The following is a 24,109-nucleotide window of genomic DNA, read 5'->3' as shown; positions in this document are numbered from 1 at the left end:
GTGACTGGCCCGGATGCTCCGTGCATCCTTGGCATAGACTATCTTAGAAGAGGATATTTCAAGGACCCAAAAGGGTTCCGCTGGGCTTTTGGCATAGCTGCCTTAGAGACAGAGGACATTAAACAGTTGTCTACCTTGCCCGGTCTCTCAGAGGACCCTTCTGTTGTGGGGTTGCTGAGGGTTGAAGAACAGCAAGTGCCAATCGCTACCACAACTGTGCACCGGCGGCAATATCGCACCAACCGAGACTCCCTGATTCCCATCCACGAGCTAATTCGTCAACTGGAGAGCCAAGGAGTGATCAGCAAGATCCATTCACCTTTTAATAGTCCCATATGGCCAGTGCGAAAGTCTAATGGTGAGTGGAGACTAACAGTGGACTAGCGTGGCCTGAACGAAGTCACGCCACCACTGAGTGCTGCAGTGCCGGACATGCTAGAACTCCACTATGATCTGGAATCAAAGGCAGCCAAGTGGTACACCACAGCTGATATCGCTAATGCATTTTTCTCCATCCCTCTAGCAGCAGAGTGCAGGCCAAGGTTTGCTTTCACTTGGAGGGGAGTCCAATATACTTGGAATCGGCTGCCCCAGGGGTGGAAACATAGCCCTACCATTTGCCATGGACTGATCCAGTCTGCGCTGGAGCAGGGGGAAGCTCCTGAACACCTGCAGTACATCGATGACATCATTGTGTGGGGTGACACTGCAGAGGAAGTTTTCGAGAAAGGGAAGAAAATAGTCCAAATCCTTCTGAAGGCTGGTTTTATGAAAGCCATAAAACAAAATAAAGTCAAAGGACCTGCACGAGAGATCCAGGTTTTAGGAATAAAATGGCAAGATGGACGTCGTCAAATCCCAATGGATGTGATCAACAAAATAACAGCTATGTCTCCACCAACTAGCAAAAAGGAAACACAAACTTTCCTAGGTGTCGTGGGGTTTTGGAGAATGCACATTCCAAATTACAGTCTGACTGTAAACCCGCTCTACCAAGTAACTCGTAAGAAGAATGCTTTTGAATGGGGCCCTGAGCAACGACAAGCCTTTGGACAGATTAAATGTGAGATAGTTCATGCAGTAGCCCTTGTACCAGTCCGAACAAGACCAGATGTAAAGAATGTGCTCTATACTGCAGCCGGGGAGAATGGTCTCACCTGGAGCCTCTGGCAGAAAGAACCTGGGGAAACTCGAGGTCGACCCCTAGGGTTTTGGAGGTGGGGATGGCTCGTGTGAAAAGCTGAAAAGTCCTTGGCTTAGTGTAAGCACTGCTCTGCAACAACTAAACATCAGTGTGATATCAACATTATTCTCATCCTAAATCCCAAACACAGCACCATAACAGCTGCTAGGAGGAAAATTAACTCTATCCTAGCCGAAACCAGCACACCCACATTTTCAGATGTATGGCCTGTCACTCATACATATTTCACTTGAGATGGAGGCCTGCTGAATTTCGAAATATCTTTAGAAATCTATCTGATAATGGTTACTTTTCAATTTAGCAAAGTAGTTAAACTGCTATTACCTTCATAACCCTTGTGGAAGGTTCGTGCCATTGTCCTGGTTTCAGGTAGGACAGAGTTAATTTTCCTCCTAGTAGCTGGCAGGGTGCTATGTTTTGGATTAGAATGAGAAGAGCGCTGATAACATGCTGATGTTTTAATTGTTGTAGAGCAGTGCTTACACCAAGCCAAGGACTTTTCAGCTTCTCGCTCTGTCCTGCTAGCGAGCAGGCTAGGGATGCAGCAGGAGCTGGGAGGGGACAGACCCAGGACAGCTGACCCAAACTGGCCAAAGGGGTATTCCATCCCATCTGACGTCATGCTGAACAATATATAGGGGTGGCTAGCCGGGGTGGAGGGGGGGGCCGGCTGCTCGGGGATAGGCTGGGCATCGGTCAACGGGTGGTGAGCAATTGCATTGTGCATCACTTATTTCGTACACATTATTACTATTAATACTATTATTATTGTTGTTATTATTATTATTATTATTATTATTATTATTGTTATTCTTTTCCCTGTCTTAATAAACTGTCTTTATCTCAACTCACAGACTTCACTTTCCCGTTTCTCTCCCCCATCCCGGAGAGGGAGGGGGGAGGGTGAGCGAACGGCTGTGTGGTGTTTGGCTGCCAGCCGGGCTAAACCACAACAGTCCATTTGGCGCCCAACGTGGGGCTCGAAGGGTTGAGATATCGACAGATTTGACCAGAGTGTGTTAAACTAAAATTGGTATAAGTATTCGACCTGCTTAATAGTTGCTAGTCACAATGTTGATTGCCTTAATCTCAAGTCTGCTGTGCCTGTTTCCCAAATTGAGTTTTATAGCACGTTACTTTCTGTATGTGCTCCCTGTCGTGCTGTTTATCCTTTCCGGGCTCTGGTTTAAGATTGTTATGGTACTGTGTGGTGTAACGATGGCTTATGAAATGATGAGATTTCTGGTCATGACTCTAACCTGGTATTTGTACTCAGCACTGTCGTCGACTCTATACTTCGGAAACCATATCTCAGAAACTATTAGCAATTACACCTATTGCCTTTTTTCATCAGGGAGTCAATCTGTGGAGGGGACAGGGGAAGATATTTTTTCCTACCTGTTCACTCTCCCTTCCTCCTTCACCACCCTCTTATCCCCCGAGCTAGTTACGGTAGCTCTCCAAGATGTTGAATATCCTTGGGATACTCAGTCCAGCATGTTCTTGTTGTTATGTCTCCTGAATGCGCTTCAGGTTTTGTTTAAGGTTAAACAACTACTTAGGAATCTCATCCGGAGATCTGTCTTGAGGCGGGATAGTTGCGAGTGGCAGGGAGTGTGGGAGGATATGGGCAGGTTTCTAGAGCAGTGGGCACCTCCAGTGTTTTGGACATTCACCCCTGAACAACTGCAAAATCCTAAAAAACTGGTAGAATGCTTGAAAAAAAGGTGTCATGACTCTGGCAGTTCCAAAGTGACACAAATCACTGTGGCGTGCTGGGGTCTGGCTTGTGCCTATCGAGCTGCAATTGATGCTACTATCAACCTAGTGACAGACCCTGCGGCCGTTCCAGCTCCAGCTCCCGCAGCCGTTCCAGCTCCAGCTCCCGCAGCCGTCCCGGCTCCAGCTCCCGCAGCCGTTCCAGCTCCCGCAGCCGTCCCGGATCCAGCTCCCGCAGCCGTTCCAGCTCCAGGTCCCGCAGCTGTCTCGGCTCCAGCTCCCGCAGCTGTCTCGGCTCCAGATCCCGCAGCCGTCTCGGCTCCAGCTCCCGCAGCTGTCTCGGCTCCAGCTCCCGCAGCCGTTCCAGCTCCCGCAGCCGTTCCAGCTCCAGCTCCCGCAGCTGTTCCAGCTCCCGCAGCCGTTCCAGCTCCAGCTCCCGCAGCCGTCCCGGCTCCAGCTCCCGCAGCCGTTCCGGCTCCCGCAGCCATTCCAGCTCCAGCTCCCGCAGCCGTTCCAGCCCCTGCAGCTGCTCCAGCTCCCGCAGCCGCTCCCACTCCTGTGGCTGGGTCGGAGAGGCGAGCTGTAGCAGTGCAAGTTGCCCCTGTAGAAAAGGTGAAAAAATGGTATAGAAACTCAGGTCGTTTAGAACGCAGAAAGTCTTCTGCTAAGTCTGGGTGTGGAGAAGACGAGGCTGGGCCATCAAGTGTGCAGGAGGATGAAGATGAGGATGAGGATGTCGAAAAATCAACAGTAACTACCCGAACCCTATACCAGCGTGAGCTACGAGATTTGCAAAAAGATTTTGGTCGCTGTAGAGGTGAGCAGCTTGTCACCTGGCTGCTCCGGTGCTGGGACACGGGAGCCAATGGTGTGAAATTAGAGGGCAGGGAAGCCAGGCGGTTGGGATCCCTTGCTAGAGATGCAAGCATTGACAAAGCAATTGGAGATGGAGCACGATCTCACAGCCTCTGGAGGCATCTCCTGTCAGCTGTGAAGGGAAGGTATCCCTTCAAGGAAGAACTTGTATGTCTACCAGTCAAGTGGACCCCCATGGAGAAGGGAATTCAGTACCTGAGGGAATTAGCCGCACGGGAAGTAATTTATAAGGACCTAGACGACGCACAAACATCCACAGATCCAGATGAAGTCCAGTGTACTCGACCCATGTGGCGGAAAGAAAACAATCGGGAGAAAGGGGTTCTCTGAAAAGTTTGCTGCTCCAACTTCCAGCAGGCAGTCCTTTAAACACAGAAACGAAGATTCTGACCAGGACTAGAGGGGCCCTGCCTCCAGCCAGGGGGAGGAAAGGGACAATCGAGTTTATTGGACTGTGTGGATTCGATGGCCTGGCACGTCTGACGCACAGAAGTATAAGGCTCTAGTAGACACCGGTGCACAATGTACTCTAATGCCATCAAGCTGTAAAGGGCCAGAGCCCATCTGTATTTATGGCGTGACAGGGGGATCCCAGCAGTTAACTGTATTGGAGGCTGAAGTGAGTCTAACCGGAAATGAGTGGCAAAAGCACCGTATTGTGACTGGCCCGGATGCTCCGTGCATCCTTGGCATAGACTATCTTGGAAGAGGATATTTCAAGGACCCAAAAGAGTTCCGCTGGGCTTTTGGCATAGCTGCCTTAGAGACAGAGGACATTAAACAGTTGTCTACCTTGGGCTGTTGTGGTTTAGCCCGGCTGGCAGTCAAACACCACACAGCCGTTCGCTCACCCTCCCCCCTCCCTCTCCGGGATGGGGGAGAGTAACGGGAAAGTGAAGCCTGTGAGTTGAGATAAAGACAGTTTATTAAGACAGGGAAAAGAATAACAATAATAATAATAATAATAATAGTATTAATAGTAATAATGTGTACGAAATAAGTGATGCACAATGCCATTGCTCACCACCCGTTGACCGATGCCCAGCCTATCCCCGAGCAGCCGGCCACCCCTCCACCCCGGCTAGCCACCCCTATATATTGTTCAGCATGACGTCAGATGGTATGGAATACCCCTTTGGCCAGTTTGGGTCAGCTGTCCTGGGTCTGTCCCCTCCCAGCTCCTGCTGCATCCCTAGCCTGCTCGCTAGCAGGACAGAGAGAGGCTGAAAAGTCCTTGGCTTGGTGTAAGCACTGCTCTACAACAATTAAAACATCAGCATGTTATCAGCGCTCTTCTCATTCTAATCCAAAACATAGCACCCTGCCAGCTACTAGGAGGAAAATTAACTCTGTCCTAACTGAAACCAGGACACCCGGTCTCTCAGAGGACCCTTCTGTTGTGGGGTTGCTGAGGGTTGAAGAACAGCAAGTGCCAATCGCTACCACAACTGTGCACCGGCGGCAATATCGCACCAACCGAGACTCCCTGATTCCCATCCACGAGCTAATTCGTCAACTGGAGAGCCAAGGAGTGATCAGCAAGATCCATTCACCTTTTAATAGTCCCATATGGCCAGTGCGAAAGTCTAATGGTGAGTGGAGACTAACAGTGGACTAGCGTGGCCTGAACGAAGTCACGCCACCACTGAGTGCTGCAGTGCCGGACATGCTAGAACTCCAGTACGAACTGGAATCAAAGGCAGCCAAGTGGTACGCCACAGCTGATATTGCTAATGCATTTTTCTCCATCCCTCTAGCAGCAGAGCGCAGGCCACAGTTTGCTTTCACTTGGAGGGGAGTCCAATATACTTGGAATCGGCTGCCCCAGGGGTGGAAACATAGCCCTACCATTTGCCATGGACTGATCCAGTCTGCGCTGGAGCAGGGGGAAGCTCCTGAACACCTGCAGTACATCGATGACATCATTGTGTGGGGTGACACTGCAGAGGAAGTTTTCGAGAAAGGGAAGAAAATAGTCCAAATCCTTCTGAAGGCCGGTTTTGCCATAAAACAAAATAAAGTCAAAGGACCTGCACGAGAGATCCAGGTTTTGGGAATAAAATGGCAAGATGGACGTCGTCAAATCCCAATGGATGTGATCAACAAAATAACAGCTATGTCTCCACCAACTAGCAAGAAGGAAACACAAACTTTCCTAGGTGTCGTGGGGTTTTGGAGAATGCACATTCCAAATTACAGTCTGATTGTAAACCCGCTCTACCAAGTAACTCGTAAGAAGAATGCTTTTGAATGGGGCCCTGAGCAAGGACAAGCCTTTGAACAAATTAAGCAGGAAATAGTTCATGCAGTAGCCCTTGGGCCAGTCCGAACAGGACCAGATGTAAAGAATGTGCTCTACACCGCAGCCGGGGAGAATGGTCCCACCTGGAGCCTCTGGCAGAAAGAACCTGGGGAAACTCGAGGTCGACCCCTGGGGTTTTGGAGTCGGGGATACAGAGGATCTGAGGCCGGCTATACTCCAACCGAAAAGGAGATATTGGCAGCATATGAGGGAGTTCGATCTGCTTCGGAAGGTGAATTATTTATATCCCGATGGGCCCATGACACCTCAGGCCATCAAGGTAGAGATGCAACATACAGATGGGATCGTGACCGAGGGGTGGACCTGACCATGGACACTATAGCACAGGTTATTCATGATTGTGAAACATGTGCTGCAATTAAACAAGCGAAACGGTCAAAGCCTCTCTGGTATGGAGGACGATGGCTGAAATACAAATATGGAGAGGCCTGGCAGATTGATTACATCACACTCCCCCAAACCCGCAACGGTAAGCGCCACGTACTTACAATGGTGGAAGCAACCACCGGATGGCTGGAAACATATCCTGTGCCCCATGCCACTGCCCGGAACACTATCCTGGGCCTTGAAAAGCAAGTCCTATGGCGACATGGCACCCCAGAAAGAATTGAGTCAGACAACGGGACTCATTTCCGAAACAACCTTATAGACACTTGGGCCAAAGAACATGGTATTGAGTGGGTGTATCACATCCCCTATCATGCACCAGCCTCCGGGAAAGTTGAACGATACAATGGACTGTTAAAGACTACACTGAAAGCAATGGGTGCTGGGACATTCAAAAATTGGGATACACATTTGGCAAAGGCCACCTGGTTAGTCAATACTAGAGGATCTGCCAACCGAGCTGGACCTGCCCAATCAAACCTGTTACGCACTGTAGAAGGGGATAAAGTTCCTGTAGTGCACGTAAGAAACATGCTGGGTAAGACAGTCTGGGGTACTCCTGCCTCAGGAAAAGGCAAGCCCATTCGTGGGATTGCTTTTGCCCAGGGACCTGGATGCACTTGGTGGGTAATGCAAAAGAATGGGGAGGTCCGGTGTGTACCTCAAGGGGACCTAATACTGGGTGAGAATAGCCCATGAGTTGAATTGTAGTATGTTAATTATCATATAACACTGTATGTCATCACTACCATGGTTGCTATATATCATAGATGAAAATGGTGATTAATTAGAAGGTATTGGAAAGAGTGTAACCTGAGCATGACATAAATGGTATGGAATAAGGGGTGGATATCTGTCCTGGTTGCAGTTAGGACAGAGTTAATTTTCCTCCTAGTAGCTGGCAGGGTGCTATGTTTTGGATTAGAATGAGAAGAGCGCTGATAACATGCTGATGTTTTAATTGTTGTAGAGCAGTGCTTACACCAAGCCAAGGACTTTTCAGCTTCTCGCTCTGTCCTGCTAGCGAGCAGGCTAGCTATGCAGGCTATCCTGCTAGGGATGCAGCAGGAGCTGGGAGGGGACAGACCCAGGACAGCTGACCCAAACTGGCCAAAGGGGTATTCCATACCATCTGACGTCATGCTGAACAATATATACGGGTGGCTAGCCGGGGTGGAGGGGGGGGCCGGCTGCTCGGGGATAGGCTGGGCATCGGTCAATGGGTGGTGAGCAATTGCATTGTGCATCACTTATTTCGTACACATTATTACTATTAATACTATTATTATTATTATTATTATTATTATTATTATTGTTATTCTTTTCCCTGTCTTAATAAACTGTCTTTATCTCAACTCACAGACTTCACTTTCCCGTTTCTCTCCCCCATCCCGGAGAGGGAGGGGGGAGGGTGAGCGAACGGCTGTGTGGTGTTTGGCTGCCAGCCGGGCTAAACCACAACAGCCATATAGAAGCGTTAGATCAGAATTAGAATACATCCCCTGAACTCTCCATCCAACTTGGCACCAGTATTTTTTATTTTTTTTATTTTTTTTTCTGATTATTGGGTAAAGGCAACTTCACCAGTTGAGATGACTGCACAATTCCCGTTCTTAATCTGCTAGGGTGGTATTGTCTCTGCCACAGCAGCACAGAGGACGGCTGGAAGTGGTGACATTTTAAACTGGCACCACAAAATTTTCTGAGGTTAACTGTCAGGGCCCTATGCCTCAGCACATGTTCACCGGGACCTGGCTATGGACCTCCATCAGGTTTGGGAGACAGGTCTGGAACCAGAAGCCAGATAACAGCTGAACACACCATAGTTACCAAACCCACTGAGGAAGAACTGACCTTAACTAAGAAACTGGTGTGCAAACTATGTGTTTTGAAAGCTCAGTGTACACAGCTGCTCTAAACTCTCCTGCTTGTCCAAGATTTCCCAGGTCTCTTTGTAAGACTCATCGTGAACCCACACAATGAAGGGAAACCCCAAAAGAACAAAACATGGCAGTATTTTAACATCACAGCTGTAGTGATAGGGAGTGAAAAAGGGTCAGAAAGTGAATCACAGTCATTTTCCCCCCTGGAAAATGCTGGGGCAATTTAGCCTTGCAAGTACACTTCCATACCTTACACACTCTTGGAAAAAACACCTAGAGAATAAATGCTTTCCTGTGAAAAGGGACAGATCTTCCATGGTGACAAGTAGTTGAGACCCTAGTTTTGTTCTCCAGCTGCAAAAACATTTTAAACTATTATTAAAAGCTTTTCTTTTTCTTCTCATTCTGCCTATTTGCTTGCAGTTTTCTTTCCTCTGTGCCCTTGTATTCCCTTGAGGTTCCCACATGCTATGAATCACTGTCCCTCATCAAATGAATGTTTTATTACCTTACTCCTTAGTCTTTTCTTTTGACAGCTTTTTATTTTCTTTTTCTTTTTTCCTTTCTATAAATGACTCTATCCTAACTGGGCTCTTTCCAATAGAAGTCAACAGTTGGTGCCACAAGCACTAAGAAGAGCTATTAAAGCTTTTCAACTGTTTAGAATTTTCCCTTTCATGCTTTCTTTTTTTGGATATATGAGGTTTTAGATATATGAGGTTATTTATTATTTACAGTATGATTTATTTTATTATCTTTCATTACACAGACTGTGATGCTGGGAAACCCCAGCATCTTCCTGGAGCTCCTATCCTTTTACCATGCATTATAAATCAGGTAATGAATTACTAAAGGAACAGTCTGTATTTTTCCAAACAAGTTAGACACTGGTCACTCTGCTAATACTCTTAATGTTTTCTTTAAAGACCAAAATGCTCAAAGGGCCAGAAGAGCTTTCCAATAACTCTGAAGCATTCAAACTGTGCAAAGAGTGACCTCCAGGTCTTCACTAATCTCAGCGTGGCTCCTGCCTAGTCAGACAAAAGGCAAAACCTTTTTGGCTCATCTGCCTTCAGAAACCACAAGATTCCCATTTTAATGGTTATGTTTTATTTATAGAGCAGCTGCCTACAGGATATATGGGACAGTTGGTATAAGAATCTTGTCTTTTTTTTTTCCTTCTTTCACTTCTGTAAGCTTTTGATCTCTCTTTGCCTTTCCCAAAATATTTTCCCTGTGGCCTCTTCCTCTCCATCACTTGTCCTCTCCAGCATCTCCACAGAACTTTTCCTAATTTGGAAGAAGGAACTTGAGGTTGGACTAGGTGATCTTGGAGGTCTCTTCCAACCTAGATGATTCTGTGATTCTGTCATTTTCAAAATGTCCTTCCTGACATTTAACACAGCAATGGTTATGATAAATGTTGGTACAGAGGAGGATAGATTTCTCTTCCCAAAGTATCTGCCTGATTGTTCTGAAGGAACAAACTCAGGACTCCAACTCCCAGTGCTTGAAATGCTCTTTGTAATACACTGTGCCTCTTGGAGAAATGTAAACTGTGGTGTAGATACAAGCTCTGGACTCATCTCATATCACTTCCAGCCCCAACGTGAAGCATTTGGATGCTATAGGCTTCTTCTCTTATCAATAAAAGAGATGGATGTCTGCATAGGTAGGTTCATTCAATCCTAAAGTCTGATTCATTTCCTGGAAATACCTCTTCAGTCTGTTAGCAGTAGCAAGAGTCCAGGATGACCAAATACCTCCTTTAGATTTCTTCTGTAATAGGAATGAATGTTTCCCAGGGAGCATTTCTGAACACTGAGAATCGACCGAAATAATTCTCTCAGCCAACTGGGGAGAAATTTTCTTCCCAGTGCAATGTCCAGGAAACAAACAGCTTTTCTTTTGCATCCCCCTGCCAAAGCAGGTTCCTTAGAGCAGGCTGCCCAGGTAGGCGTCCAGATGAACATACAGTTAAAAAGGTACAGTTGACCTGCACCCTAACAAGGACATATCAAGTTGAATAAATGCTGTAATATGTGATTTATGACCTAATCTCTTCAAGTATTTTTCTTTTCCCACTTATATCTACATTAAATGATTCCAGTGTTAGTGAATCTAATATACGTATATTGCATTGAGTTTGAGGGGGCAGGTATGAGATCTAATTACTCAACTCGCCTGATGGAGGATAATATTGGAGTTGTCAGATTAATGTCAACTGTAAAAAGATACAAGCAATTACCATTTTTTATGGCTTATTTTCTTCTGCTCTTCCTGCTTTGTAGTGCTTGAAACTTGTAGATCTTCATTGTTACTATTAATAATAACGATTTAGTTATTTTCTATTTGGGGAAATATGTAGGTGTTTTTTCAACTTCCCTTAACAATTTTCAATGACAGATCTGAACAGTTTTTGCCTTGGCTTTTTAGTTGGATATACACAGCATTTGCAGTATATATATATTTTTAATATTGTCTGAATGATGAAAGTGGGTGTAGGTACTTATCAAACTCACAGTCTGATTGTACATGCACACTGTAAGTACTCCATTAGATCTCATTAGAAAAGAAGAAAAATGAATGATCCTTTACAGAATTCCTTATATCAAAAAAAAAATATCGAAAGCACAAGTAGGGCTGGTACCTCCACACTCTTATTTTGACTAATTGGATGCATAAAGAGGTGCTAATATTTGTCTCAGTGAATTTTGATCTTCAGCAGAACAAGAGTCATGATAGTTGTGAGCAACAACTGCCTCCAAAATAATTCTTCAGCCTAAACATCTTATTTTTGGGACTGTCCAAGGGAAAAATCATCGAGATCCCATTCCATACCAATGGCTTTGCAAACCTGTTACCTGCTTCTGTGCTTCCACGAGTTATTTCTTGCTATGTGAAATCCACAAAATGCTTGGGAATCCCTTGAAATCGTTATCAGTCCAGGTCCTATAATTTGATCCTAAGTTCTCAGTGGTAAATAATATTGATAGGATTTCCTGCTGAATTGTCCTAAAATTCAAATACAGTAAGAACTCTGTCAACTAGAAGTTTTAAGTAAATTGACCACCAAAGTTTTTGTTTGCAACCTGAAGGTTGTCTTTTAATCTTTCTTCTTTTTCTTTTCCTTAAAGAAGTCAAAAAATATTCAAAACTATGGAGAGTACTATGTAAGGAAAATAAACACCCTATTTATCTCAGAAAACAATTATTTCATGTATAAAGAGAAAGTTTTGATAGAAAACTTTTCTGTCAGCAGAAGTACAATGAGGAACTGGGTATTCTTTACAACCCGTGCATATTTTTTCCAATGTCTATTTCATATCTAAACTTACACCATTATTTTGTCATTTCCTACAGGTAATCTATGTTAAATCACCTGTTGCTCTTTTCACTGGTATAACTGCTTTAATACTCAGTGAAGGAACCCATATGTTGTGTAATCTCCTGCTTTGGATCTCTCTCTATTCTTATCTTAGTGAGTCTTATACCCAGCTCCCTGTTAGGCAAGATGATATTAATTTAAGCTTTGGGAGAGTATGAGCTAGATTTGGGAGTTGTAGGTTTGATTCCTGAGATGCCCATCTTGACTGACAAGTTTAAAATGCTAAAAATCAACAGAAGAAGACTTGTTTTCAAATGTTTATGTAATTTCAGAACAAGAAAAAAATAACAATCTTGCCATCTGCTTCATACATTTTGAAAAATGATTTTTAGAAGAGCAAGTAAAGGAAAAAATATCAAGGAAAGAGATGGAAAAAATATAACCCTTGAGGAGTGAAATTCATATTCTGATACCTGCAAACTAAATCTAACATGGAATAGTTGGTCCTTAGTTTTATATTCCATGAGCTTTAAGCACAGCATTAGTCAAGTACTTATCACAGATACTTCAGGAGTTCCAGAGTTCCAGGTTACATGTAATATAACTACACAAAAGTTTTGATAAGATTATGAGGTTGGGATATATAATCAGTTTAATGGACTCATGACTTACCTTTGTTTATTTCTATCAAAGTGGTTAAGTTTAAACCCTATTAGGAGTGTAAATACTTATTTGCTATTAATACAGATAGTTTCTTATTGTTTAAAAAGTATGAAGAAATAAAACTATACAGCATTTTTCATTTTGAAAAAAAGGTACAACATCAGTTCATTCAGGAAAAAAAAGATGAGGATCTGATTCTGATAAGAAGACTGAGGATCTGATTCTGATAAGCAGACTACTATTGCTTAAGGAAATTATAAGAATTATATTTATTATAAGAGTTACAGAATTTTTAAATTAAACATAATATTAAGTATTACGAAAAGATTAATGTTATCCATTTGAACAACAAAATCAAAAAATAACATCTGACTGGAAAAGGGGAGACGGGAAGGAAACAAATATAGGCTGTTAATGGGTTTTACTCTCAATTATGTAAATGTTTTGGTAAAAAGAAAAAACATGATTTATTTCCAGAAGACATTTTCGACAAATAATTGTTTTTAAGTGGTTCTCAAAACAAATTGTTTCTCCAACCTTAATCAACATATCAACTGTTCAGTTGAAAAGAATATTGAAAAATACCGGTGTATTTGGGCAAATTGAAAAAAAAAATCCTTCAAGATCTTATATTCTTTGAAATAAAAAATGGACAACGGTCAAAGAAGGGATAGCAATTAAATATGTGACATGAAATAATATTATAATTTAAAATCTTTAATTTTGACAACCCAGAAGGAGGACAACCACATGTTCCTTATGTAATATAATAGTTCAACCTTTGTCCTTAGGTTGTTAAAATCAACATTGTTTTTGCAAATCCGTGTTCCTTTTCTGCATGGGGCTTCATCTGACACTTTCACTCTCCCTTTTCTTTATAAGGCATGTAAATAGGTTCTTAACTAGAATATTTAATTACCTGTAAGCCATAAAAGATTTACTGGGGGGTCTTTTTATGAATTAAATTCTGCTTCCATCAGCAGATTTCACTAGTTTTCTGTTGGAAGCCAAATCTGCCTACAGAAGCTTTATAACACAGCAAAACTGGTTTTCAACATGGTTCTGATGGAAGATTTGCAACAAGATGAATTACTGAATGTGGGACATATGGCTGAGACCATACTGAAGAGCAGTATGAAGAAAGTGATATGCCTTCTATTGTCTCTGAAAATGAATACAAATGATTTATTGAAGCATTTCATCTACTAAATGTATACATTTGTGAAAGATTTAAGTACTACTGGAGGAAAAAAAAAGCACATTTGCTCCTGAAATATCTAACATGGAATAAGAAAAAATTATAAAAATACTTGAAGAGCATACAGCAAGTTTGGTAAGGTTTACTTTAGGAAAAGTCACATGGAGTACTTTATATTTAAAAGAAAAAATATATACTTCTATAGTTTCTTACATTTGATATGTTAATGGAAACTAAGATCTAAGTCAAATTTACTGCTACTTACTAGAAGTGGTGCTGAGTATTAACAAATACCAGAGAGGCTGCAGCTTCTTAAGCTCCCTTCAGCACAAACTTGTCCTGTAAGCAGTAGAAAGTGTTATAATTTATAATCTGTATGATTTTGCCCTGAAAAGGATCAGGTGCTCCCATTAGCAGTTCTGGTCTCTGTTGAGAGTCTGTCACTAGGACAGTGGTAGGAAGAAGGTTCCTATGACACAACTTTGTGTCCCTGACGTTGAGCACCGCCAGTTTCTGTCATTGTAGAATTAAAAACACCTTCACCATTCACATGGGTGCAGGTCTGAGGAGCTGCAGCTTCCCACCACTCTTGAATGATATCCAGTCAAGAAACATATCTTCCCTCTATTTCTGGAGTAAAGCTCTCATCATCTGCCATTGTGCCTGCACAGCATAAGCATAGGTGAATAAGGTGCTATTCTGGCCCTAATTCATGCTGTGGTTTATATATACCAAATGTTATTCTCCCTGCTCACCACAGATTGATGCAAGGCACATTAAGAAGTTAGCAAAAACTTGATTCTGTTGTAGGTTAAGTGCACAAGATCTTCTCCAAGACTACAGAGATAAAAAAAATCAGAAAGGCACTTAGGAAAAATTATGTAAGTCAATTACTGACTATTTATGTTCAACTTGCCTGCATAATTACACATATGATAGCCTGAAGAGGTCAGGTTTGCTTTTCAGAATTATGATAGTTTGCCTCTAATCAAATTATGTTCAGAAATATCCTTTCTAATTTGATTTTCAATGACCAATCCAAGGATAGAGACAGAAATTCCTGCTTTCATAAACCTAGCTTGAGCAGTTTATAAAGTTTTTGTCTATTTTGTTCATTAACTCTATAAAGCTCTCTGTTTCTATTCCCAGAGCTGAGCTCTGGTGACAAAGTGTGCAAATATTCTTAGTCTGCTTCAGTGCAATGTCAGCTGGACTATTTTAAATCACCAGCCTCTCTGATTTAATGATCTATTAAGCCGACTGACCACACTGAAATCGATTAGAAGCAATCATTAGATCTGTTACTGTGACTCAGCTAGGAAGATGGTAATGAACTAATGGTGATCAACAGCAGTCTTAAATCCCAACAGTAGTGTTTGCAGAGATCATGAATTTATGCCCTAATTTCCTGATGTTGAATACATTCTTAGTATGTCTCATGATATGTTTATCTCTGCCTTTACCATTTAGTATTCGTTTATTATAAATATCACATCAGTTAATATTTGTGTTTTTATACATGATGGTTAATAAAGACTCATAGTTTGGCCAAAATAACCTCCCACTTCCAGATTACTGGGATATGTTCCCTGTCTGCATAGTTTACAGAAAATAAACAGCTTAAAAATATTAGTACGAAAGGGCAAGACTCTTATAAATTCCTCACTATGAGCCAAAATTCAACTTCATCGCCGTAAAACTTGCAATATATCCATTTCTTCAGATTAAAGCTAAAAGCTTTTGATATGACAAGCAGGCAATTCATCCTGTTTATCATCTGACAGCTAATTCCCTTCTCCTCATGCTGCAATAGTGGAGTACAAGTGTTCATTTTGTCACACTAGCTTTGCCCTGCCTCAATTTCTTTCCTTAATGCCTGTTTGTATTAATCTCCAGATTGTCTTCAAAGTGAGAAGGTGGATTATATCCCTGACAAAATTTTAGCACTTTTAAATAATTGATATAATCTAACTGGAGCTCAGAGAGGATTCTTAACCATTCAATCAATCTATTTTAAACAGTGAGCACAGACTGGGGGAAGTGGAAGAAACAGAGATGGAATGTAACGGCTGCTAACAAAAAAAGAATGTGCCTAGAATATCTTTTCTTGATTTTAATTTTATAAATTTTCATTTGCCTCTAACTGCCTTTCTGGGTGAATGTACCAGTAGTCTGAGTGTTATATTTACCAGTTACCGTATTCCTTACTTCTTTGGATCTTTGCGAAGGAAACCTCCCAGTTGTTTCCACTCAACTTGGAGCACGTGAGACAACTATCAGTACCTGGGAATTAAAATGATACTTAACATCAGAAGTTTTCAACTTCAAAATGTTAGCCAACAATTCTGAGAGCCAACAATTCTGAGGATGAAACTTTTCAGAAATCTTTTAAAATAAATAGGCAGTCCTACTCTTTTCTAGCATTAACAGACAAGACAGAACCTCTACTAGTGACCAGTTGAGTGAAGTACATACCCTTCATACCAAGACTTTCTGCAAGGAATTGCAAAAACAAAGACAAAATCCATGAATCAGTTACCATGCACTAATGCTGCCTTTCATGATGGGGGAGACGTGGTCATTATCTCTGATACTTAGTTACTCAGCCTGAGGCTTTGCTCTGCTGGGATAAGCTGCTCTGGCTGTAGGCATCCCTGAGCTGGCCTTAACAGAGCTCCAGCAATCCCAGGAAGCAGTCTGTGTCTCTCACAAAATCCTTTGCATCATTTTCATCTTCAGCGATATCTTCCCTCTGTTCCACCCCACCCCCATCCTACTTATAAGAAAAGACAGTCACTTTTTGAAGCTTTTATTTTTAATGCCCTGTTTTTTCATCTGAGTGTAACAATGAAGGATGATTGAAGAGCTGAGACCCAAAGATTCTTCAATTTTCAAATTGGTTTAATTTGATGAAGAAGGAATGCTACATTTTGTTAAATTATATTATGATAAAGAGGAGCTGGTAGCTTGTCAGCCTGAATCTGAAAGCAAATTATTTCCACAAAAGAGGACGATGTATTTAACCAGACAAGTAATTATGTTGTGGTGCTACTATCTCCCCTGCTTCAGATTAGAAAAAGAATTCAGTTATCACTCCATTAGATCAAAAAATAATTTTAGTGATATATTCAAATTGAATTCATTTATTCCTAAGCATGTTCTGGATTAACCTTCATGCATTTTGCTGATTAGAATCTTCAGTCAATACTCTTACTTAAAAATCTACATTAACTTGCTACAATCTTTTTTATGTTAACATATTCTGCTATTGATTTTTCTAATGCATTATATTATAAATCATGTTTAATTTTCCAGATCAGATGAGTAAGTTCCTCATTCAGTTTAATAAAATCATTTTTTCCTGTGAATTTGTTTGTTTTGTTTTGCTGTTGTTTGTTTGTTTTTGTCTTCCTAGCCTGCTTTCCTCGTAACAAATATATTTTCATGACCTTTTTTGAAATATTGCAAAGGTATAAGTTCAGAGGTAAAGGAAAACAATCTTCTAAATAAAAAAGCAAATCATGTTTTTGATTTATAAATCTTTTGTTTGTTTGACTTTTACATTTTAGAATTTAACTAACATTTTACATGATTCCCTGTCCCTTTCCTTCTCTTCCACAAAATAATAGAGCAGGCTAGAGTCACATGGAAAGATAAAAGTGTTGCAAAGGACAAATAAGAGCAGGGCCTTGGCCAGCCTTTGTTAACTGCTTGAAGCTTTGCCCTTCTCAAAACTACATTTGGGCTACTGGCATTTTAAACCTGATCTAATTAAGGGACTGTCTGCTGTGTTTCTGGAAGTCTTCAGATTTCAACTAGATGTTTTCACTAAACACAAATTACACTTTAGTCAAAAGTTATAGTTCAATATAGGGGGTAACTTTCAGACTAGCCTACATGAGCTGATGGCTTTTTCTGGCCTTAAGCACTATGAATTATGAATAGTAACTAGCAAGACTCCTGGGCTAAAATGACCATCCCTAAGAAGCAGCTGCTTACAGAGTGGTCCAACGTCAGAAAGCTGCAAGGCTCAACTTTAGGTTTTGTGACCCCATCCCTACCAATCTCCTCTCTTTCTGAACTTCATTACTCTACTAGCTCTACCTCCCAGATCTGCTGGGATACACCTATGGCAGCTGGTCCAATCTCCACATCAACAGTGATTGTATTTGTGATTGTACAGGCTCTTTGTAGGCTTAAGAGGTTGGTTGTGAGAGACTTGGGTAAAAAAATGGCAAAAAGCCATTTTGATGCCTTCTTAGCATCAAAGTTAGTTATGTCTGAAATCTTTGGACATTCCTGAATGACATTCACTTCAGTGTTTTTAGTTTTTTGTAGATCAGTTATTTGAATATTGAGTAGGCTATGAGATGAGAGATTTTCAGACAGGATTGTTGCCTAATAAATTGACCCAGAAAAAATGATGTATGTTTCACAAGAGATTTGCTTCCAAGAGGAAATTTAAAGACTCATGCACGCACTCTACCCCTGAACATGAGTGTATAAATGTACATACATACACACAAAATATACAGACACACTAAGTAAACTTCATTTTCTGTAAAATCAGCTTAGGTGACTTGCCTGGAATAAAAGTTTGATTTTAGATTCTTTTAACTTGTTTAGATTAACACTATTCATGGCTTTTCCTAGCCATTGATTTAAGAAACAAAAGACCTACATTTAGTCCTCTTAGATTTGTATTAGCAATAGCTTATTTTAGTATTAGATATCAATTTGCAACTAATGTCATATTTACAGTTTGTCTAGTTCTTAATCTATTTAACTTTATTGCTATTGTATAATGGTTACACAATCACAGTTGTTGTTGTTTAATGTATTAAATGAAGTTTCATGGAATTTCTTCAGCGTATGTAGTTAACTTTTCTGTTGTAACTTTCTGGCTTAACTGTTTAACTTTTATTCTGAAGGAATTAAATCAGTCCTGATAATTGTTTTCCACAAATTCATGGTGTCTGGCATTTTAACACCTGCAATTTCCCTGACATTCCAAATGGTTTTTAAAATGTTGCATCAACAGGCCAATGAGTTTAGCCAGCTCTTTAAGAATATCTAAGGACAAGTTTTCTGACTTTTTTTTGTTATGTATGTATATACGCATATATATTTCATAGATAGTATTAAATTCCCATCTCATTAATAAATGAATTTTATGTCTTTTATCATCATTATGTAATAAAATGGTGCTTATCTTTAATAAAAGGATAGAGGTATTAAACATTTCAGAAATAATTAATAATTTTACTTTCTATATTTTGCAAAGGTTATAGATGCAGCTATGGCCCAAATATAGTTTAAATTCTTACGTTACCTTACCAGCATGCACTATAAATTTTCCCAGTGATGTTTTAAACTACCTAATCCATTCTCTGAACTTCAAAAATCAATACATCTTGGAAGCTATGTCTGTTTTCCTTTTTGTTCCTTTGCTGCCATTTGTTATCATATATTTGTATTTATTGTTTTCCTCACTGGAGAACTTAGAAATGTGATGTGTTCTTAGCAAAGTTATTGTTATCTGTGATTGTTTAATTTTGACTCTTTTTTTTTTACCAATAAAAATTCTGAACACTCTTTGTTAATAAATATTAAATATATTTTTTTCATTAAATTACATTCCTCATTTATTATATTCTTAATTTTTCTCTGATTTGTACAAGTGGTCTATATGAAAACAAAATATTATTGGCTACTAGGCAGCACTCTGCCCCTGTTTAAAGTGTTCAGAAAACAACAAACTTAAAGTTCATTTTTATCTGAAATAGAAAAGTAGTGATGTATTTTCAATGATCCCTTTAAAAATTCTAGTTTAAGATTTTGGAGGGCATTGCTTTACTGATAACTGAAACCCACAGCTTTTATCTCTTACACTGAATAACCTTCGACTTAATTTTACCTGTGTTTTCTACAGAATCTCTTCTCATTTTCCAGTTCCACTCCATGGCCCGAAACAGATCTTTACTGAAAGCCTTTTTTAGGTTCAGTCAAATCACTGATCTATGTGAAGTTACTACCCTGGATCACTAAATCAGTAAGTTGGAACCAAGCAATAGATTTATTTGAGGTGTCACTCCCATACCATCTACCAGCTTTGTCCCTTCTCAGGCTCCTACAGCCTGAGTCCAATGTCCCACTCAGGGAAACTGTACCAAGATGTCAAAAAAGCTAATCTTATAAATATAGTCGCTTCAATATTCTTTCTACTCCAGAGCTTTGATATCTTTGCACTTACTTGCATTTGCTAGTATTCTGCTGTTCTGAATTTCATTTTGCTAGTAGTCTTTCATATTCTTGCTTTAACATCCTTCTTATATCTTCACAGAGATAGAAGAATTTGCCTGTGTGGAGACAAGTTATGGTTGAAGCTCATCCCATTTGCACTGTAATAGTTGTCAAGTTCAAAATTTTCCCTATCACTTGACATAGATGTGATGGTTATGTTTTACCCAGTCCTTATACACAGGATTAAGTGATCCCTAGAATAGCTAGCTGGATTTTCCTAATCTCTTTCAAAGTCCTTTAAGACTACTGTACTGTATGGTTACTAACAAATAACATTATTGATCATGGTGTGTATCATTATCATTGGATTTACTAATTTCCATTAAAAGAATACATTATTCAGATACCTACTGCATTTTTACTGCACAAAAATTTCATTCGGGCTGGGTCCCGGGAATCTGCAACAAGAAAAATTAGTAATATTAAAAAGGACTTTGCATCCCAGGGAAGGATGTTGAAGGGATCAGGGGTGCAGGTAGCGTTCTCCTCTGTCCTCCCGATGGGTGACTGGGACCCAGAAAGAAGGAGGAGAAGGGGACAGGTGAATGACTGGCTGAGGGGGTGGTATCTGGACCAAGGCTTAGGGTATTTTGATCTTGGGCAGGCCTTTGAGAAGCCGGGTATGTGGGCTGCTGACGGACTCTTGTGGCATAATGACCACACGGACACCAGGGTTCTTTTAGGATCAGTAACTGCTACTTCTTTATTGATGACATAACTTCAACTCTCATATTGAGGACAGGCTCCCTTCTTATACCATTCGCCCCACAGCAGTCCTTTTCCACTAACTATTCATTGGTCAACAACTTTGCCTGGCAACAGCAAACACCCAGCAACTTCCATGTCTTAACGACTGGAGAACAAGCAGTCTGAGACAGCAAGACGCCTCCTGAATCACCCTTCTTTGCTCCTTCTAAACACATTACATTCCTGATGGCCTCATCCTTAAGAGTCTGATGTTATCACCAACCATGGTGATTCGCAGAAGAACTCTACAACTCAAAAGCAAATGAGTTATAAAGTAGGTATGTGGTTTATTTCGGAGCCGGGCGCATGCGGGATAGCTCCCAAAGGCATATGCAACAATTCGCTCATTCGAGTTCTCTTTTATCCCCTAAAATATTACATATGCATTAAGTTTCGAAACATATCTATGCGTATTCATTTCCTAGCTCCACCTAGCCCCACTTCATATGCTAATTATCTTATCAGTCCTTCTGCGCTTGCGTAGTACTCTCTGGTGGTTGTCCGGGTGGTCGTCGGGATGAAGTAAGACATCTTCATCAGAGTTGAACTTTTCACCTTGTCTCCTTGCACATGTTCTCTGAGCCCTTGGTCACAGTCCGAACCATAAGGTTGGTTTGATCCAATTCTCGTGGTCCCAGGGGCTCCTGTTATCTGGAGGCCTAAGTGCAGCACAAGCACAGTACATTGCAAACGTACCACATATTAAGCAATGAGTGTTGCCTACATATTCATTCTTAATCAATCGCCCTCTAATTTCTAACCCCATGTCTCAGTCCCCCCTTTTCTAGAAAATCTAGTAAATTATTTTACTTAATACAAAAATTCTTCTTCCCAGTCTCTACGATATGTATCCCTCAATGCCTTGCCATGTACTTTCGACAAGGAAGCTAATATCGCCATTCGTTGTAACATTTTCCAATTCCAAACAAGTATTACAAAAGACAATACTAAACTTATACCAACTAATATCACTAAAACAATAATTGGGTGACACAATGTATTCAAAATCCCAGTTGCAGTTGGCGACCATCCAAAGAGTGCATCCCACCAGTTGTGATTTGCATCTTGTTTTACTCTTTGCAAAACTCTACTTATTTCCTTCGTATCATGATGGACAGTGATTAGAGTCTTCTCTCCATTTTCCTGAATGCCTTTTAAAATTTTTGATCAGGTCTTGTTTTTTAACTAATTGCCTCACTAACATGAGGTTCATCCCAATAGGTGTAGGTAATAACTTGTGATACATTGTGTTGTTAGACTTGATCAACTGGTGGGATACCACTGGTGCCAAATATAGAAAATCACACCCGACAATTCTAACAAAGTTACAAATACAAAAGTTAGAACGATTTTTGCTTGGGAGAGTTATATTTTCCTTACCTACTTCTACAAAAGCACAAGCAGTTCTTAAACACACACAGCCTTGACCAATATATATAAGCAGTCTTTTGACTAGTATTTGGATGAATTTCAAAGTGGCAAACACCTTGCTCAGTGTCAAGACATACGTCCTGAGCATCAATCAATTTTGTTGCTTTCACAGATAAATGCTTGTTGTTCCCAGGTAACACATGATTCCAGATTTACAGTCTGCCATTTCCCACTCCCCATCCGTGCCCATGTTCTATGCTCTGAAGGACAGAGCACTGTTTCCTCATGGTTTAATCCTAGTGCAATGATGGCGTGGATAACATAAACTGTGGCATTACGTATAGTAAGCACAAAGGCAGTAGCCATGTTAACAATAGGATCATAGGTAAAATTTACCAGAGTCCACCAAGATTGGAACTTCCTCTCAAAATCATTGGCATTGTCCCAAACAGCCTTTCGGACTTCAACCGGGAAAACGCCTTCACTTCCTTCCCTAATGATGAAGGCAGCTGTTGCCTGCATCCATAACTGTGCTTGTATACAACTTAAAGCTAAAGATACATTATCTTGAACCACACTAAGTGCATCTATTATTAGTTTGTGGTCTTGGTCTTCAGCCTTTTCCCATCTCGGTAATACCTTTGAAACTTGCCATTGGCTAGTTCCCAATGCCAATAAGGATGATTGTAGGGTCTGTTTCAGTTTTGTCAAATCACTTGTTGCTGTGGCCAGCTTATTCATTGATATTTCCGAATCAATTCCATTTAAATCTCCTAATCCTGTTCCTAGCATTACAGTTAAGTCTCTTTGCGTCCTGCCCCTGAGGTGTGCTTGCTTTTGTGACCATATTGTCCAGCCTTCAAATGATGTCTTTAGAAAAGGAGAGCAGGCTGGTTGAACTTCCGAGATGTTAATTTGTATTAGCAAATCAACACGCTTGAGAGACCATTCTGGATTAAATAGCAATTGTTGTTGGCCTGTGTTCCTTACTACATATGGGCCTGTTTCATAAATTTTGCGTTCAAGTTTGGTTTGGGGTTGGGCATAGGTTGTAGGGGGTCCCACTGTTGTAGGAAGTACAGCATATATTTTAAAATTTAATATGAGGCCTTCACCCTCCTTGATTTTGAGCTTTTGGCCATTATTAGTCCAAAACCAGCTAATTACTACGGTTTGTGTTAATATAAAATTATACCAACAATATAATTTACCTGGGCAGATACAACCTTCTCTTTGGCCACTTTTGGAAATCAGTTTTATTAAAATCCCCATTACTTTCTTGTGGGTCTTTCCATTAATCGTTTGGCACCCTATTTTAATTTCGTCCCCTACGGTTCTTTGGTGTGTCCACTCTTCCCTTAATTTTTGCCATTCTGATAATGTATGTAAATGGTCACCATTTGTTCGCCACATAACCACAACTGCTAACTTTCCATTAATGCTCTTATCCTCCGTTGTTATGGCTTCGGACCAAGGCCACTCACCTTTCTCTATTATAATAGAGGCACTTTCCAATTCCTGAATCACAATTACGACTATAAGCCACACACAAAAAAAAAACAATTCTTTTAACTAAATTTCTGCAAAATACTCCCAACCGTAATGTCCTCATTTTGCTCGAGTGAGCTTTAGTTTCAATTCACTGTCGCCCGGTGTTACTTTCCAGGGGGCTTCTGGAGCTTTCTTCACTCAAGAATGGTGAATCCTTCTCTGCAAGAGACTTGACATATACATAATCTCCAGGCTGCATGTCATGCACCCGTTCATCCAGCTCTCTACTCTGAGTTCCAGCCACATGTTTTTCTATTTCTCTAAGTTGCTTACTCAAAGCCACCAAAGTCAACGTCTCTTCCTCAACCTGGGTAGACATTCCCTTCTGGACCCCGTATGGTCTTCCATTAAGCATTTCAAAAGGACTTATTTTTTCTTTAGTTCGGGGCTTAGTCCGAATCCGCAGCAATGCTAGCGGGAGAGCTTGGGGCCAGGGCAAGTTAGCTTCTTGCCCTAACCTTAAAATTTGTTGTTTGATCAAATGGTTCATTTTCTCCAATTGACCACTCGATTGGGGGTGGTATGGAGTGTGGAGTTCTCAATCTATGCCCAAATG

At 40.9% G+C, this 24,109-nt stretch overlaps 2 long non-coding RNA genes across 2 annotated transcripts; one reads left to right on the top strand and one right to left on the bottom strand.

Moving 5' to 3' along the window:
- The first annotated feature begins 1,342 nt into the window (after nucleotides 1-1,342).
- On the top strand, nucleotides 1,343-8,009 carry LOC121062440. The gene is made up of 3 exons (XR_005815558.1): nucleotides 1,343-1,552; nucleotides 4,917-4,919; nucleotides 7,974-8,009. It is a non-coding gene; the product is annotated as an uncharacterized LOC121062440 (long non-coding RNA).
- On the bottom strand, nucleotides 2,615-22,145 carry LOC121062432. Its single transcript, XR_005815550.1, has 3 exons — nucleotides 21,442-22,145; nucleotides 3,037-3,041; nucleotides 2,615-2,660 (listed from the first exon to the last, which is right to left on the bottom strand). It is a non-coding gene; the product is annotated as an uncharacterized LOC121062432 (long non-coding RNA).
- Nucleotides 22,146-24,109: the final 1,964 nt, after the last annotated feature.

Source organism: Cygnus olor, chromosome W (assembly GCF_009769625.2).
Source record: "Cygnus olor isolate bCygOlo1 chromosome W, bCygOlo1.pri.v2, whole genome shotgun sequence".
NCBI classification, from domain to species: Eukaryota; Metazoa; Chordata; class Aves; order Anseriformes; family Anatidae; genus Cygnus; species Cygnus olor.
The sequence above is the reverse complement of the archived record's forward strand: the minus strand, read 5'-3'. Positions and strand labels throughout refer to the sequence as shown.